Here is an 8116-nt window from a genome sequence, read left to right as displayed (position 1 = left end):
GGGAATAGAGGTATTAAAAGGAATAGAGGTAGTAAAGACAGAATAGAGGGAATAGAGGTAGTAAAGGAAATAGAGGTATTAAAGGGAATAGAGGTAGTAAAGGGAATAGAGGAATTAAAGGGAATAGAGGTAGTAAAGGGAATAGATGTAGTAAAGGAAATAGAGGTATTAAAGGGAATAGATGTAGTAAAGGTAATAGCGATAGTAAAGGGAATAGAGGTAGTAAAGGGAATAGAGGGAGTAAAGGGAATAGAGGTAGTAAAGGAAATAGAGGTATTAAAGGGAATAGAGGTAGTAAAGGCAGAATAGAGGTAGTAAAGGGAGAATAGAGGGAATAGAGGTAGTAAAGGCAGAATAGAGATATTAAAGGGAAAATAGGTAGTAAAGGGAATAGAGGAATTAAAGGGAATAGAGGTATTAAAGGGAATAGAGGTAGTAAAGGGAATAGAGGTAGTAAAGGGAATAGAGGTAGTATAGGGAGAATACAGGGGAAAAGGGAATAGAGGTAGGAAAGGCGGAATATAGGGAATAGAGGTGGTAAAGGCAGAATAGAGATAGTAAAGGGAATAGAGGAATTAAAGGCAGAATAGAGGGAATAGAGGTAGTAAAGGCAGAATAGAGATAGTAAAGGGAATAGAGGTATTAAAGGGAATATAGGTAGTATAGGGAGAATAAAGGGGAAAAGGGAATAGAGGTAGGAAAGGTGGAATAGAGGGAATAGAGGTAGTAAAGGCAGAATAGAGATATTAAAGGGAATAGAGGTAGTATAGGGAATAGAGGTAGTATAGGGAGAATAAAGGGGAAAAGTGAATAGAGGTAGGAAAGGCGGAATAGAGGGAAAAGAGGTGGTAAAGGCAGAATAGAGATAGTAAAGGGAATAGAGGTAGTAAAGGAAATAGAGGTATTAAAGGGAATAGAGGTAGTAAAGGGAATAGAGGTAGTAAAAGGAATAGAGGTAGTAAAGAGAATAGAGGTATTAAAGGGAGTAGAGGTAGTAAAGGGAATAGAGGTAGTAAAGGGAATAGAGGTAGTAAAGGGAATAGAGGTATTAAAGGGAATAGAGGTATTAAAGGGAATAGAGGTAGTAAAGGCAGAATAGAGGGAATAGAGGTAGTAAAGGGAATAGAGGTAGTAAAAGGAATAGAGGTAGTAAAGGCAGAATAGAGGGAATAGAGGAAATAAAAGGAATAGAGGTAGTAAAAGGAATAGAGGTATTAAAGGGAATAGAGATAGTCAAGGGAATAGAGGTATTAAAAGGAATAGAGGTAGTAAAGACAGAATAGAGGGAATAGAGGTAGTAAAGGAAATAGAGGTATTAAAGGGAATAGAGGTAGAAAAGGGAATAGAGGTAGTAAAGGGAATAGAGGTAGTAAAGGGAATAGAGGTATTAAAGGGAATAGAGGTAGTAAAGGAAATAGAGGTATTAAATGGAATAGAGGTAGTAAAGGCAGAATAGAGATAGAAAAGGGAATATAGGTAGTAAAAGGAATAGAGGTAGCAAAGGGAATAGAGGTAGTAAAAGGAATAGAGATATTAAAGGGAATAGAGGTAGTAAAGGCAGAATAGAGGGAATAGAGGTAGTAAAGGCAAAATAGAGGTAGTAAAGGAAATAGAGGTATTAAAGGGAATAGAGGTAGTAAAGGCAGAATAGAGGGAATAGAGGTATTAAAGGGAATAGAGGTATTAAAGGGAATAGAGGTAGTAAAGGCAGAATAGAGGGAATAGAGGTAGTAAAGGGAATAGAGGTAGTAATAGGAATAGAGGTATTAAAAGGAATAGAGGTATTAAAGGGAATAGAGATAGTCAAGGGAATAGAGGTAGTAAAGGGAATAGAGGTAGTAAAGGGAATAGAGGTAGTAAAAGGAATAGAGGTAGTAAAAGGAATAGAGGTATTAAAGGGAATAGAGATAGTCAAGGGAATAGAGGTAGTAAAGGCAGAATATAGGGAATAGAGGTAGTAAAGGAATTAGAGGTAGTAAAGGGAATAGAGGTAGTAAAGGGAATAGAAGTAGTAAAGGGAATAGAGGTAGTAAAGGGAATAGAGGTAGTAAAGGGAATAGAGGTAGTAAAGGCAGAATAGAGGTAGTAAAGGGAATAGAGGTAGTAAAATGAATAGAGATAGTCAAGGGAATAGAGGTAGTAAAGGCAGAATAGAGGGAATAGAGGTAGTAAAGGAAATAGAGGTATTAAAGGGAATAGAGGTAGTAAAGGGAATAGAGGTAGTAAAGGCAGAATAGAGGGAATATAGGTAGTAAAAGTAATAGAGGTAGTAAAGGGAATATAGGTAGTAAATGGAATAGAGATAGTCAAGGGAATAGAGGTAGTAAAAGGAATAGAGGTAGTAAAGGGAATAGAGGTATTCAATGGAATAGAGGTAGTAAAGAGAATAGAGGTAGTAAAGAGAATAGATGTATTAAAGGGAATAGAGGTAGTAAAAGGAATAGCGGTAGTAAAGAGAATAGAGGTATTAAAGGGAATAGAGGTAGTAAAAGGAATAGAGGTAGTAAAAGGAATAGAGGTAGTAAAGGGAATAGAGGTAGTATAGGGAGAATAAAGGGGAAAAGGTAATAGAGATAGGAAAGACGGAATAGAGGGAATAGAGGTGGTAAAGGCAGAATAGAGATAGTAAAGGGAATAGAGGTAGTAAAGGGAATAGAGGTAGTAAAGGGAATAGAGGGAGTAAAGGGAGAATAAAGGGGAAAGGGAATAGAGGTGGTAAAGGCAGAATAGAGATAGTAAAGGGAATAGAGGTAGAAAAGGGAATAGAGGTAGTAAAGGGAATAGAGGTAGTATAGGGAGAATAAAGGGGAAAAGGTAATAGAGGTAGGAAAGACGGAATAGAGGGAATAGAGGTGGTAAAGGCAGAATAGAGATAGTAAAGGGAATAGAGGTAGTAAAGGGAATAGAGGTAGTAAAGGGAATAGAGGGAGTAAAGGGAGAATAAAGGGGAAAGGGAATAGAGGTGGTAAAGGCAGAATAGAGGGAATAGAGGTAGTAAAGGCAAAATAGAGGTAGTAAAGGGAATAGAGGTATTAAAGGGAATAGAGGTAGTAAAGGGAATAGAGGTAGTAAAGGGAATAGAGGTAGTAAAGGGAATAGAGGTATTAAAGGGAATAGAGGTGTTAAAGGGAATAGAGGTAGTAAAGGGAATAGAGGTAGTAAAGGGAATAGAGGTATTAAAGGGAATAGAGGTATTAAAGGGAATAGAGGTAGTAAAGTTAGAATAGAGGGAATAGAGGTAGTAAAGGGAATAGAGGTAGTAAAAGGAATAGAGGTATTAAAGGGAATAGAGGTAGTAAAGGGAATAGAGGTAGTAAAAGGAATAGAGGTAGTAAAAGGAATAGAGGTATTAAAGGGAATAGAGATAGTCAAGGGAATAGAGGTAGTAAAGGCAGAATATAGGGAATAGAGGTAGTAAAGGAATTAGAGGTAGTAAAGGGAATAGAGGTAGTAAAGGGAATAGAAGTAGTAAAGGGAATAGAGGTAGTAAAGGGAATAGAGGTAGTAAAGGGAATAGAGGTAGTAAAGGCAGAATAGAGGTAGTAAAGGGAATAGAGGTAGTAAAATGAATAGAGATAGTCAAGGGAATAGAGGTAGTAAAGGCAGAATAGAGGGAATAGAGGTAGTAAAGGAAATAGAGGTATTAAAGGGAATAGAGGTAGTAAAGGGAATAGAGGTAGTAAAGGCAGAATAGAGGGAATATAGGTAGTAAAAGTAATAGACGTAGTAAAAGGAATAGAGGTAGTAAAGGGAATAGAGGTAGTAAAGGCAGAATAGAGGGAATAGAGGTAGTAAAGGGAATAGAGGTAGTAAAGGGAATATAGGTAGTAAATGGAATAGAGATAGTCAAGGGAATAGAGGTAGTAAAAGGAATAGAGGTAGTAAAGGGAATAGAGGTATTCAATGGAATAGAGGTAGTAAAGAGAATAGAGGTAGTAAAGAGAATAGAGGTATTAAAGGGAATAGAGGTAGTAAAAGGAATAGTGGTAGTAAAGAGAATAGAGGTATTAAAGGGAATAGAGGTAGTAAAAGGAATAGAGGTAGTAAAAGGAATAGAGGTAGTAAAGGGAATAGAGGTAGTATAGGGAGAATAAAGGGGAAAAGGTAATAGAGATAGGAAAGACGGAATAGAGGGAATAGAGGTGGTAAAGGCAGAATAGAGATAGTAAAGGGAATAGAGGTAGTAAAGGGAATAGAGGTAGTAAAGGGAATAGAGGGAGTAAAGGGAGAATAAAGGGGAAAGGGAATAGAGGTGGTAAAGGCAGAATAGAGATAGTAAAGGGAATAGAGGTAGAAAAGGGAATAGAGGTAGTAAAGGGAATAGAGGTAGTATAGGGAGAATAAAGGGGAAAAGGTAATAGAGGTAGGAAAGACGGAATAGAGGGAATAGAGGTGGTAAAGGCAGAATAGAGATAGTAAAGGGAATAGAGGTAGTAAAGGAACTAGAGGTATTAAAGGGAATAGAGGTAGTAAAGGGAATAGAGGTAGTAAAGGGAATAGAGGTATTAAAGGGAATAGAGGTGTTAAAGGGAATAGAGGTAGTAAAGGGAATAGAGGTAGTAAAGGGAATAGAGGTATTAAAGGGAATAGAGGTATTAAAGGGAATAGAGGTAGTAAAGTTAGAATAGAGGGAATAGAGGTAGTAAAGGGAATAGAGGTAGTAAAAGGAATAGAGGTATTAAAGGGAATAGAGGTAGTAAAGGGAATAGAGGTATTAAAGGGAATAGAGGTATTAAAGGGAATAGAAGTAGTAAAGGCAGAATAGAGGGAATAGAGGTAGTAAAGGGAATAGAGGTAGTAAAAGGAATAGAGGTAGTAAAAGGAATAGAGGTATTAAAGGGAATAGAGATAGTAAAGGGAATAGAGGTAGTAAAGGGAATAGAGGTAGTAAAGGGAATAGAGGTATTAAAGGGAATAGAGGTAGTAAAGGGAATAGAGGTAGTAAATGGAATAGAGGTAGTAAAGGGAATAGAGGTAGTAAAAGGAATAGAGGTAGTAAAAGGAATAGAGGTATTAAAGGGAATAGAGGTATTAAAGGGAATAGAGGTAGTAAAGGCAGAATAGAGGGAATAGAGGTAGTAAAGGGAATAGAGGTAGTAAAAGGAATAGAGGTAGTAAAAGGAATAGAGGTATTAAAGGGAATAGAGATAGTAAAGGGAATAGAGGTAGTAAAGGGAATAGAGGTAGTAAAGGGAATAGAGGTAGTAAAGGGAATAGAGGTATTAAAGGGAATAGAGGTAGTAAAGGGAATAGAAGTAGTAAATGGAATAGAGGTAGTAAAGGGAATAGAGGTAGTAAAAGGAATAGAGGTTGTAAAAGGAATAGAGGTATTAAAGGGAATAGAGATAGTCAAGGGAATAGAGGTAGTAAAGGGAATAGAGGTAGTAAAGGGAATAGAGGTAGTAAAAGGAATAGATGTAGTAAAAGGAATAGAGGTATTAAAGGGAATAGAGATAGTAAAGGGAATAGAGGTAGTAAAGGCAGAATAGAGGTAGTAAAGGGAATAGAGGTAGTAAAAGGAATAGAGATAGTCAAGGGAATAGAGGTAGTAAAGGCAGAATAGAGGTAGTAAAAGAAATAGAGGTATTAAAGGGAATAGAGGTAGTAAAGGGAATAGAGGTAGTAAAGGGAATAGAGGTAGTAAAGGGAATATAGTCAGTAAATGGAATAGAGATAGTCAAGGGAATAGAGGTAGTAAAGAGAATAGAGGTAGTAAAGGGAGTAGAGGTATTAAAGGGAATGGAGGTAGTAAAGGGAATAGAGGTATTAAAGGGAATAGAGGTAGTAAAAGGAATAGAGGTAGTAAAGAGAATAGAGGTAGTAAAGGGAATAGAGGTATTAAAGGGAATAGAGGTATTAAAGGGAATAGAGGTAGTAAAGGGAATAGAGGTAATAACGGGAATATAGCTAGTAAATGGAATAGAGATAGTCAAGGGAATAGAGGTAGTAAAGAGAATAGAGGTAGTAAAGGGAATAGAGGTATTAAAGGGAATGGATGTATTAAAGGGAATAGAGGTAGTAAAAGGAATAGAGGTAGTAAAGAGAATAGAGGTAGTAAAGGGAATAGAGGTATTAAAGGGAATAGAGGTAGTAAAAGGAATAGAGGTAGTAAAGAGAATAGAGGTAGTAAAGGGAATAGAGGTATTAAAGGGAATAGAGGTATTAAAGGGAATAGAGGTATTAAAGGGAATAGAGGTATTAAAGGGAATAGAGGTAGTAAAGGCAGAATAGAGGGAATAGAGGTAGTAAAGGCAGAATATAGGTAGTAAAAGGAATAGATGTAGTAAAGGGAATAGAGGTAGTAAAAGGAATAGATGTAGTAAAGGCTGGCAACAAGAAATTATTGAAATGTTTAATTTGAATTACTGTTTGTTCCAACAACACTCCACATCCATTACCTTACATTACCTTCAACACTCCATTGCCTTCAACACTCCATTACCTTCTACTGAGGAGGATGCCTGCTGTTCTCGACTCCCATTCCCCATGCCAATCAATAGTTGGGTATAAATAAAAGGGAAACTACATCCTAAACTTCACTTCCCCTGTGCTCTCATTTTACAGTTCAGTCATTTCATAGAAACTATTATCCAGAGCGACTTACAGTAGCAACTAGGGTTAAGTGCTCAGCAGATTTTTCACCTAGTCGGTTCAGGGATTCGAACCAGCAATGTTTCAGTTACCATCCCAACACTCTTAACTGCTAAGCTACCTGCCACCCCAATCAAATCACATCAAGCTTTACTTATACAGCATTTCAGACATATCATGCAACACAATGTGCTTTACTGGGGGGGGGGGGGGGGGGGGGGTAATAGAGGTAGGAAAAGGTAATAGAGGTAGGAAAGACGGAATAGTGGGAATAGAGGTGGTAAAGGCAGAATAGAGATAGTAAAGGGAATAGAGGTAGTAAAGGGAATAGAGGTAGTAAAGGGAATAGAGGGAGTAAAGGGAGAATAAAGGGGAAAGGGAATAGAGGTGGTAAAGGCAAAATAGAGGTAGTAAAGGGAATAGAGGTATTAAAGGGAATAGAGGTAGTAAAGAGAATAGAGGTAGTAAAGGGAATAGAGGTATTAAAGGGAATAGAGGTATTAAAGGGAATAGAGGTAGTAAAGGGAATAGAGGTAGTAAAGGGAATAGAGGTATTAAAGGGAATAGAGGTATTAAAGGGAATAGAGGTAGTAAAGGCAGAATAGAGGGAATAGAGGTAGTAAAGGGAATAGAGGTAGTAAAAGGAATATAGGTATTAAAGGGAATAGAGGTAGTAAAGGGAATAGAGGTATTAAAGGGAATAGAGGTATTAAAGGGAATAGAGGTAGTAAAGGCAGAATAGAGGGAATAGAGGTAGTAAAGGGAATAGAGGTAGTAAAAGGAATAGAGGTAGTAAAATGAATAGAGGTATTAAAGGGAATAGAGATAGTAAAGGGAATAGAGGTAGTAAAGGGAATAGAGGTAGTAAAGGGAATAGAGGTAGTAAAGGGAATAGAGGTATTAAAGGGAATAGAGGTAGTAAAGGGAATAGAGGTAGTAAATGGAATAGAGGTAGTAAAGGGAATAGAGGTAGTAAAAGGAATAGAGGTAGTAAAAGGAATAGAGGTATTAAAGGGGATAGAGGTATTAAAGGGAATAGAGGTAGTAAAGGCAGAATAGAGGGAATAGAGGTAGTAAAGGGAATAGAGGTATTAAAGGGAATAGAGATAGTCAAGGGAATAGAGGTAGTAAAGGGAATAGAGGTAGTAAAGGGAATAGAGGTAGTAAAAGGAATAGATGTAGTAAAAGGAATAGAGGTATTAAAGGGAATAGAGATAGTAAAGGGAATAGAGGTAGTAAAGGCAGAATAGAGGTAGTAAAGGGAATAGAGGTAGTAAAAGGAATAGAGATAGTCAAGGGAATAGAGGTAGTAAAGGCAGAATAGAGGTAGTAAAAGAAATAGAGGTATTAAAGGGAATAGAGGTAGTAAAGGGAATAGAGGTAGTAAAGGGAATAGAGGTAGTAAAGGGAATATAGTCAGTAAATGGAATAGAGATAGTCAAGGGAATAGAGGTAGTAAAGAGAATAGAGGTAGTAAAGGGAATAGAGGTATTAAAGGGAATGGAGGTAGTAAAGGGAATAGAGG

The 8116-nt window shown here is 37.0% G+C and overlaps 1 long non-coding RNA gene across 1 annotated transcript; it reads left to right on the top strand.

Annotated features, from left to right (window-relative positions):
- The first annotated feature begins 6157 nt into the window (after positions 1–6157).
- Positions 6158–7677, top strand: LOC118943609. Its single transcript, XR_005038835.1, has 3 exons — positions 6158–6242; positions 7345–7380; positions 7633–7677. It is a non-coding gene; the product is annotated as an uncharacterized LOC118943609 (long non-coding RNA).
- Positions 7678–8116: the final 439 nt, after the last annotated feature.

Source organism: Oncorhynchus mykiss, chromosome 22 (assembly GCF_013265735.2).
Source record: "Oncorhynchus mykiss isolate Arlee chromosome 22, USDA_OmykA_1.1, whole genome shotgun sequence".
In the NCBI taxonomy this organism is placed as follows: Eukaryota; Metazoa; Chordata; class Actinopteri; order Salmoniformes; family Salmonidae; genus Oncorhynchus; species Oncorhynchus mykiss.
The sequence above is the reverse complement of the archived record's forward strand: the minus strand, read 5'-3'. Positions and strand labels throughout refer to the sequence as shown.